The 8,344-nt window shown below is 39.3% G+C and overlaps 1 pseudogene; it reads right to left on the bottom strand.

The window, feature by feature from the left end:
• Positions 1-261: 261 nt before the first annotated feature.
• LOC137776597 (elongation factor 1-gamma-like) lies at positions 262-1,570 on the bottom strand (annotated as a pseudogene).
• Positions 1,571-8,344: the final 6,774 nt, after the last annotated feature.

Below are 8,344 nucleotides of genomic sequence, written 5' to 3'. Positions count from 1 at the left end.
GGTCCTCACAGGAGAGGCAAGGCAATTAAAAAAAAATCAAAACTGAGGAGAGACCTCTCTTTCTGCTCTTCTGAAGACTTCTCTCCTGCACAGGGAGGTCCTGCAGTTATAGACAACACCCTGCTTCAAGATATCTACTCCCCTTTGAAGAAGCCATCACCCACAGGCAGGGCAGGAAAGGGTTCGATGTTCAGTTTCCTTTAATGACCCCCATTCTCCCTGAAGAACAGGTGCAGGCAGCTTGGCAATGGCAAGAGATGTTCACTTGAAGATCTTGCCCTGATTGAAGGCTTTGCCCGCATGCTGGAAGACCCCATTCCAGGAAAAGTATTCTTGAACCAGCGGCTGGGTATCCTCGCTGCTGGGATCCAGTTTCCGCCATGTGTATGACTCATAATCCACCTGCTAATCTGGACTCAGGGGAAAAGCAAGCTCCTGGCCTCGGAAGACCCAGACTCCAGAAATGGAGCTGCTACTGTTGGTTCCAAAGAGAGTGACACTGGCAAAGGCATTCTTCTTCAGTTTGTCCAATCGCTGGAACATTCCATCGATGAGGTTGCAACTTATGAATGTCTGGGTGAGCTCTTCAGGGAAGCAGTAGTCGGAGTACCACAGGGACCAGCCATTTTTATCAAAGTGCTCCCAAAAGTACGGCAGCACCACGGAGAGTGTGTCCTCGTTGGAGTACTTGCGCTTAAATTCATCCAACACACAGGTACTCTTGGGCAGGTGAGCAAAGGGATCCTTGGCCTTCTGCTCAGCAGCCAGTGCCTGCTCACATTCATCCAGCTCCTCCTCAGTAGCAGGGGCAGCTGTCTTCTTCTCCTCTTTCTGCTCAGCCTGGGGCTTCTGCTTCTCTTCTCGAGAAGCTGTCTCTTTCCGTGGGGTGTCCTTTTTAGGCTGGCTCTCTGCAAACTTTTTAGCATCAAACTGGGCTATTTTTTCAGTTTCACCTCCCCCAAGACAGCCCAGAACTGGGGCTGGTTAATGCAGGTGAGGAGCCAGCAGTTTGTATTAGGGAAAGGCTGGCAGAAAGAAGGCTCCAGAAGCTGTTTATAAAGCCACAACAGGGTGCAGACAACTGTGATGTCAGCCAGTGTCACACATTCGCCCACCAGAAAAGTCCTTGTCTTCAAGTGAGCATCCAGCAACCCCATAATTTGCCTCACCACCTCCTTTGCATTCTCTGTGACCTGCTTGTTGTGGTGCATGATGCCCAAGGTGGGGAACACCCAGGTACTGGCTGCGGGAACTACATCGCTATCAGCAAAGCTCACCCACTGCGCCACCTGGGCTGCTGCTTCAGGAGTACTTCTCCACAACTCCTCGTTGCTCACATAGTAGGCAATGGCATTGCTCTCAAACACACAGAATCTATCGTCACCCTCAAAGGCTGGAAACTTGCCAGCAGGAAATTTACCGAGAAATTCGGGGGTGCAGTTGGTTTGGCCAAAATAGAAGTGGGGTGGTGCGGAGAGCACACGGACCTGAGCCCCGCTGTACTGAGCGGCAGTGAAGGCCTTGAAGACCCTCCAATTTTCAGATATGTGTCCAAGGTCCCAGCCACCATGGTGATTCTGAAGAGAAAGGGGCTAATTTATTGTTGTATTACCATGTGATCATTTTAAGCTGGGTACCTTACAAAAGTGATGCCTAAGGCTCTTAGAGGTAAGGCTAGCATGAAGATTTTATCAATAATATGAAGATTCATTAAGTCAATTGAACTAAATTATACCATTGCTTAAACAACCCTATGATTTTTGAAGCACCCGCTCAATCTTTATTCAGCTTACTTAATACATCAAGGTTCTTTTAAAATATTTCATATACTAGCTGGAATAAATAAAAAATTCTCTTAAAAGTTTTTTTTTTATTTTATCTCAAGAATTAATATAAGTACGTTATTATTATGATAGATAATTCTACTTAGAACTATTATCTTTTCTTAAGTACAGTACTAACATTTCCATAAACCAGCAACAGGGAGAGCTAATATCGCTGGGATTTTTCAACCCTCATTACATGACTGGGACACATTTCTTTGGAAAAACAAAATTCTCAGATGACTATTACCCACTGTGATAAACTATTTCTTACTCTGCCATTATTGGCATAAGAGTTAATGAAAAGCCTCTTGTTGCTTTACAAGTACAAATCATTTTTTTAATTTTATTTTTTTATGGAAGTAGAGTCAAGTTACAATGTTTCAGGTATACAGCAAAGTGATTCAGTTATATATATATAAGATATTGAATATAGTTCCCTGTGCTATACAGTAGGTCCTTGTTGTTTACCTATTTTACATATAGTAATGTGTATCTGTTAATCCCAAATTTCAATTTTATCCCTCACCCCCTTTCCCCTTTGGTAACCATAAGTTTGTTTTCTATGTCTAGGACATTTTAAAATATTCATTCAGAAAATAGTTATTATTATTGTGTGACAGACTATGGATTAGGGACTAAGAATACAACAATAAAGACAAATGCTTGTGCCTCATGGTTTTCATTCTAGTGAAGGATAAGGTTATGTCTAAGTGGGTTTTTCCTTTCTTGGCCACACACTTAGATACTGACATTTGAATATCTAAATTTTAGCATCTCATGTTGTTTTGTTTGCTCTATTATGCATCTCTGATTCGTTTGTGTATTTTGTCTTTAGGGAGTTGGTAATAACTTAGTTGTAAAAAAGTGCAGGGTTAGGGCCTTATTGCCTAGGTCTGAGTCCTGCTCAGCTACTTTCTAGTTGTGTTATATTGAACAAGTTTTCTTTATCATTATAAGCTTCCCAGGAATAGCAGTAGGGACAACTATGCCATAGGTTTAAAAGAGACACTTGTAAAGCACTTAGCAGAGTGCCAGGCACATTCATTAACCATTATTTCTTAAGATTAACTATTAATTTTGAGGCCAAATATTTTCATTAATACATATTTTTCATATCCTATAACAATTAGAATGGTGCTGTGTTCACAGAGAGACAATAATAAATTCCCTGGAAAAAAGTAATAAGAGCAGCTTTGATAAAGAAAAGCAGGGGAGAATACACAGGCTCTAAGCAATTCCATCAGGGGAAGTGATAAATGAAGGGGAGAGGGAAGCTGAAAACAAAGGTCTCAAGGTAAAGCCATACTCCATAGTTAGTTACTCTTACCATTTATTAATGGCCAGTCTTAAGGGGGAGGATTCAAAAGAATTTTTTTGTTTGTTTTTTAAACAATATTCTCCTCAGAATTGGAACTCCATATCTATGGTTCTCCCTTTCCCTGGAGGAAGTTAGATAAGAGGATACAGAGAAAGGGTCCTCTTTGAAAAGTCTTCTCTTCCTTGAAATGAGTTTTCAGACCCAATAGCACAATGTGTTGGAGAGACAAGGGAATTGTGGCCCATTAACTGCAAAGATGTCTTCCTGCTCTGCTTTACTAAGAAGCCAGATGACTGGGAATGACTGCTTTGGTCTCCTGACATGTCCAGAAGGTTTGATGTGTTACTGTGGGGGCCAATGATCCATTTTCTCTGTGATGACAGAGTTCTGAGCCCAGCTGTGTCAGACACAAAGAGGAGTGATTCTTTCTTTCGTATGTTGGGGCTCTCACCTAGTGTGAGAAAACTAGATGGGGTTGTAACTTTGGGGAGATGTGACAATGATAGGATAGCCCTGGTTGCTGGGTCTGAGTTATGCATAATTCTTGCAGTCAGCAAGATCCTCAGCCAAGAACAGATAATCCTTTTCGTACCGAGTTTCTCTTTTCTTCACACTCTTCTCTTTAGAGAATTCTGAGTTGCATTGGGCTGATGGAGATTTTGCTGTTTATCACATCAGACAGCCTTCTCTCTAGACACAATTCTCCTAGGAGTTTCACTGATTTTAGATGAAAGTCTACATGTGCCACATCCAAATTGGGGCTGAATAATTTAGAAATGTAATCAGGAGTCATCACTATTTGGAAAATGTCTTTGTCCTTGCTTGTTAGTTTAGCTTTTGCTGTAGGTTTTCTCAGTCTGGAGCTGGTCCAAACAAACATGCTTTTACTAGCACCCTTCATGGCAAGCTGAGATGCTGTTGACAGTATGATTTCAACCTGAGAGTAGATAGAGTCCCAGACTGTGAGCTGATTGAAATCTCTCTCCTCAAGTACTGGAGGGGAACTCATCTTTTATTAAACCAGACAGCACCCATTATGTCATGTCCTGGTAAGGTGTCATTGGCATGGCAATAGGAGACAAATAGCCTGCTACACCTCAGCTCAAACTCACCCAGTGATTCATGAAGCACCATTACATTAAGGCAACTCAAAGTGGCTCATATAAAAAATTCTTCTTAAATCTCACCCATCTGAATGCAAATTTGGAAAAGCAAATGGAGTAATATAAAATAATTCAGTAAATTTATCATGAAAAATGCATTTATACCAATGTGTAAAGTTTGCTGCTAAAATATGAACGAGATGGTAGAATAAAAAACAGAAGGTTTGTCAATGTATCAAACAGGTACAAAAGGATTTAGATATGGATGGGGGGCTCTGTGTGTAATTTACAGTGTCTTTTTATTGATGGCATTTGTTTGTTCATGTTTAGAGCAAAGCCTTTTTCATTTCCAGAAGCAGCTTGAAAATGACAAATGGTATTTGTAAAAGGGTAAGGAACAGATATTTTTATAGAGCGAGGGAACAAACTGATGTATAGTTTATACATATATAATGCTTGATAAGACATGAATCTGTCACTTTATATTAAGTACATCCTAGTGATCTAATAACATGTTAATTCGCCTGGAAGAATTAAAAAACAGAACCCCCGACCTGCAGGTACATACCCTGTAAACACATTTTCTTGAAAAAATGCCATAGAGGAAGAGCAGTATAAATTAAAACACTTAGCTATATATCATTCAAATTATATTTGTGATTCTTAGAAGTATGGAGTGTAGTAATTTAGGAAACTGTGGATAATCTAAAATGAGGGATTATTTTTAGGAGAAATAGGGGAAGAGGGCATGGAGTGTAACATGGGGGCTAGGGTAACACCGTGGCTCATGTGCAGCTGTCAGTTTGGGCCACTAATGAGAGAGATAGGAAGTAAGGGGGTGGGAATGGAGACCTAGAGAGAGCTTGAAAGATTAAAAGAGAAGCATAAAATACATGTGCCAGCCAATCAGGAGACATCATTGCACTGAGAATATAACTGCAGGCACTGATTAGGTCAAAGGCTCCACACTGCCTTTCCATGCATTGATGAATCTTGCACTCGGGTTTACAAGACGAAAGCTTTCTCTTTAGAGCATTTGCTACTTTGCACTTCCCAGGATGCTTGAAATCTTGCCTAGTCATCACTAATCATTCACTCATCACTTGCTGTATTCAGTTGTCCCAGATCCTGATGCTCTATCAACCTATCTGATTTCCAAAAGACTACAGATCTATTGGAGCATTTGAAGTTGGGCTTCAATGGGGCTTCTGATCATGTCTTCATTCCTCCCTCCTCAACAAACAAAATTAGGCTTGGAAGAACTCCCTTTGCTTTTCATTCATTTGCATGTTAATAAAACAAAACCAAACCAATAGAGTATGGATCTATCAGTTTGATCTGCTTGTATCCCAGGGAGCTTTGTTAAACTACTTTTATCACTCACTATTGGAAGCAGCCAATTGAGTGAGGAACAATCTCTGCAGCCTGCTACTGATCTTGCTAACACGGGGGTAGGTGTAGTTAGTGGAAAGATAAATGGCTATAGATGCAGAAGATTCCACTGTATTCATACCCTGGATCTGCCTGAGGGCAAGTTTTTTGGGGGTCTGACTCCTGTTATCAGGGTGAAATAAAACAACCTCTAAAAAATATGTTGTAGTAACAAAAGGCTAAACATTCATTTATTAATAAATAAAATTATATTTTCAGGCAAATACACAATGAAATGTCTCCCTATGATTCATGCTTAGCTTTGGGGATACCACGGTAAAAGGGATTGATATGGTTCTCCCTCTCATGGAGTTCCCAACCTAGTAAATTAGGGGTTTGGAGGATGAGAAAAATGTCAGTGAACTAGGAAGAAAGAAAGAGGAGGAACATGAGAGATGCTAGGCTAAAAATCATACGATTATGTACCTTAACTAAACTGTAGACATAATTTCCTATACATGAAATAAAATGCAGCAAGACCTGAATTTTCTTGTTCATGATCTATTTCCTTTTCCCTGTTACCAACCCTGATCATAACATACAAGATCTGCTGAAATTCTGGCACTATCTGTTCCTTGTAATGTCCCAGGCTAGATAAATGTACCACCCTTAGAAACTCCAATTTGTTCTTCTGGCAACACAGGAATCTTCTTAGGTTGTTGAATCAGAAAAAAAAAAATTAGTTGCAGAGACTAGCAGGGAACAAAGAAACAGAGAAGGAATTAAGGCAAAAAAAAAAAAAAAAAGAAAGAAAGAAAGAAAGAAAGAAAGAAAGAAAAGAAAAGAAAAAATGAAAAAAAAAAGAGAAAAAAGGAAGAAAGAAATAATGGGGCTGGAGAAAAAAAGTATTAAAATCTTGTCATTCTTGCTTACTCCCCAGTCTGTCTTTATTTATTTATTTATTTATTTATTTATTTATTTATTTATTTATTTATTTATTTATTTATTTATTTTTCACTATATTACGTTCACCAATGCATGGAAAGGCAGTGTGGAGCCTTTGACCTAATCAGTGCCTGCAGTTATATTCTCAGTGCAATGATGTCTCATTATAAAAGGTTCTAACTCAGGAGCAGCCAGATGGAAGAGGCACCAGGGGCAGGTTGTGGGGAGAGGGCACAGAGCTTCCATGCCCTCTGAGTTCTCTAAATCTCCACAAGTTCATCAACCTGGAAGCTCTCTGAACCTTATCATTCTGGGGTTCTATGGAGGCTTCAGTACAACGGGCATGACTGACTAAATCACTGGCCATTAGTGATTGTGTCAACCTCCAGCCCTTCTCCCTTCTCCAGGAATCAGGGGATGGGACTGAAGGGAAGTAGAAAGATCTTAGAGGAACCAGATTCAAGTCACTGGGCAAAGAACATCTCTGCCTGGATATTTTAGTAAAATCTTCTGGTGACTGTCTAGAAGATGAGCCAGAGATATTTGGGGGGTATCAAGGCAATGCCAGCCTCACAGAATAAGTTAGGAAGTGTTCTTTCTCCAGAAGTTTTTTGCATGACTTTGAGAAAGATTAGTGTTAATTCTTCTTTAAATGTCATATGATTCACCTGTGAATCAATTTGCCAGCTATCAATTTGTTCCAGAGCTCTTTTTGTAAAGAGGTTTTTGATTACTGATCCAATCATCTTACTTGTTATGAGTTTATTCAGATTTTCGATTTCTTTGTGATTCAGCCTTGGGAAGTTTTATACTTTTAGGGATTTGTCCATTTTATCTAGGTTACCCAATTTGTTACAGTACAATTTTTCATAATCCTTTTTATCTCTGTACAGTCAGTAATAATGCCCCCATGTTCATTTCTAATTTTAATAATTTGTCTTCCCTTTTCTTTAGTCATTCCAGCTAATGATTTGTCAACATTGTTAATTTTTCCAAAGAGCCAATTTTGGGTTTTGTTGATTTTCTCTATTGGTTTTCTACTCTCTATTTTGTCTCTGCTCTAGTCTTTATTATTTGCTTCCTTCGCTAGTATTAGGTTTAGTTCATTCTTCTTTTGCTAGTTCCCTAAGTTTCATGAAGTTAGATTGTTGATTTGAGAGTTTTAAAAATGTGTTTATAGCTATGAATTTCTCCTTAGCACTGCTTTGCTGTTTCCCATGTTTGGTGTGTTGTGCTTCATTTTCCTTCATCTCTAAGTATTTTCTAATTTCCCTCGTGATTTCTTTGACACAGTGGTTCTTTAAAGTGGTTTAATTTTCACAAATTTGTGAATTTTCCACTTTTCCTCCTGTTGCTGGTTTCTTTTTTTCTTTTTTTTTTGAAATAACAAATTCATTTTTTTAAAGATTTTTTTGATGCTGACCATTTTTTAAAAGTCTTTATTGAATTTGTTACAATATTGCTTCTGTTTTGTTTTGGTTTTTTGGCCCTGAGGCACTTGGGATCTTAGCTCCCTGACCAGGGATTGAACCCACACCCTCTGCATTGGAAGGTGAAGTCTTTTTTTTTGAATTAATTTTTTAAAATTTATTTTATTTTTATTTATTTACTTTTTGGCTGTATTGTGTCTTCATTGCTGCAAGAGGGTTTTCCCTAGTTGTGGTGAGTGGAGGCTACTCTTCATTGTGGTGCATGGGCTTCTCATTGCAGTGGCTTCTCTTGTTGCAGAGCATGGGCTCTAGGCACGTGGGCTTCAGTAGTTGTGGTGCACAGGCTTAGTT

The sequence above is a fragment of the Eschrichtius robustus genome, chromosome 14 (assembly GCF_028021215.1).
Source record: "Eschrichtius robustus isolate mEscRob2 chromosome 14, mEscRob2.pri, whole genome shotgun sequence".
Lineage (NCBI taxonomy): Eukaryota > Metazoa > Chordata > Mammalia > Artiodactyla > Eschrichtiidae > Eschrichtius > Eschrichtius robustus.
The sequence above is the reverse complement of the archived record's forward strand: the minus strand, read 5'-3'. Positions and strand labels throughout refer to the sequence as shown.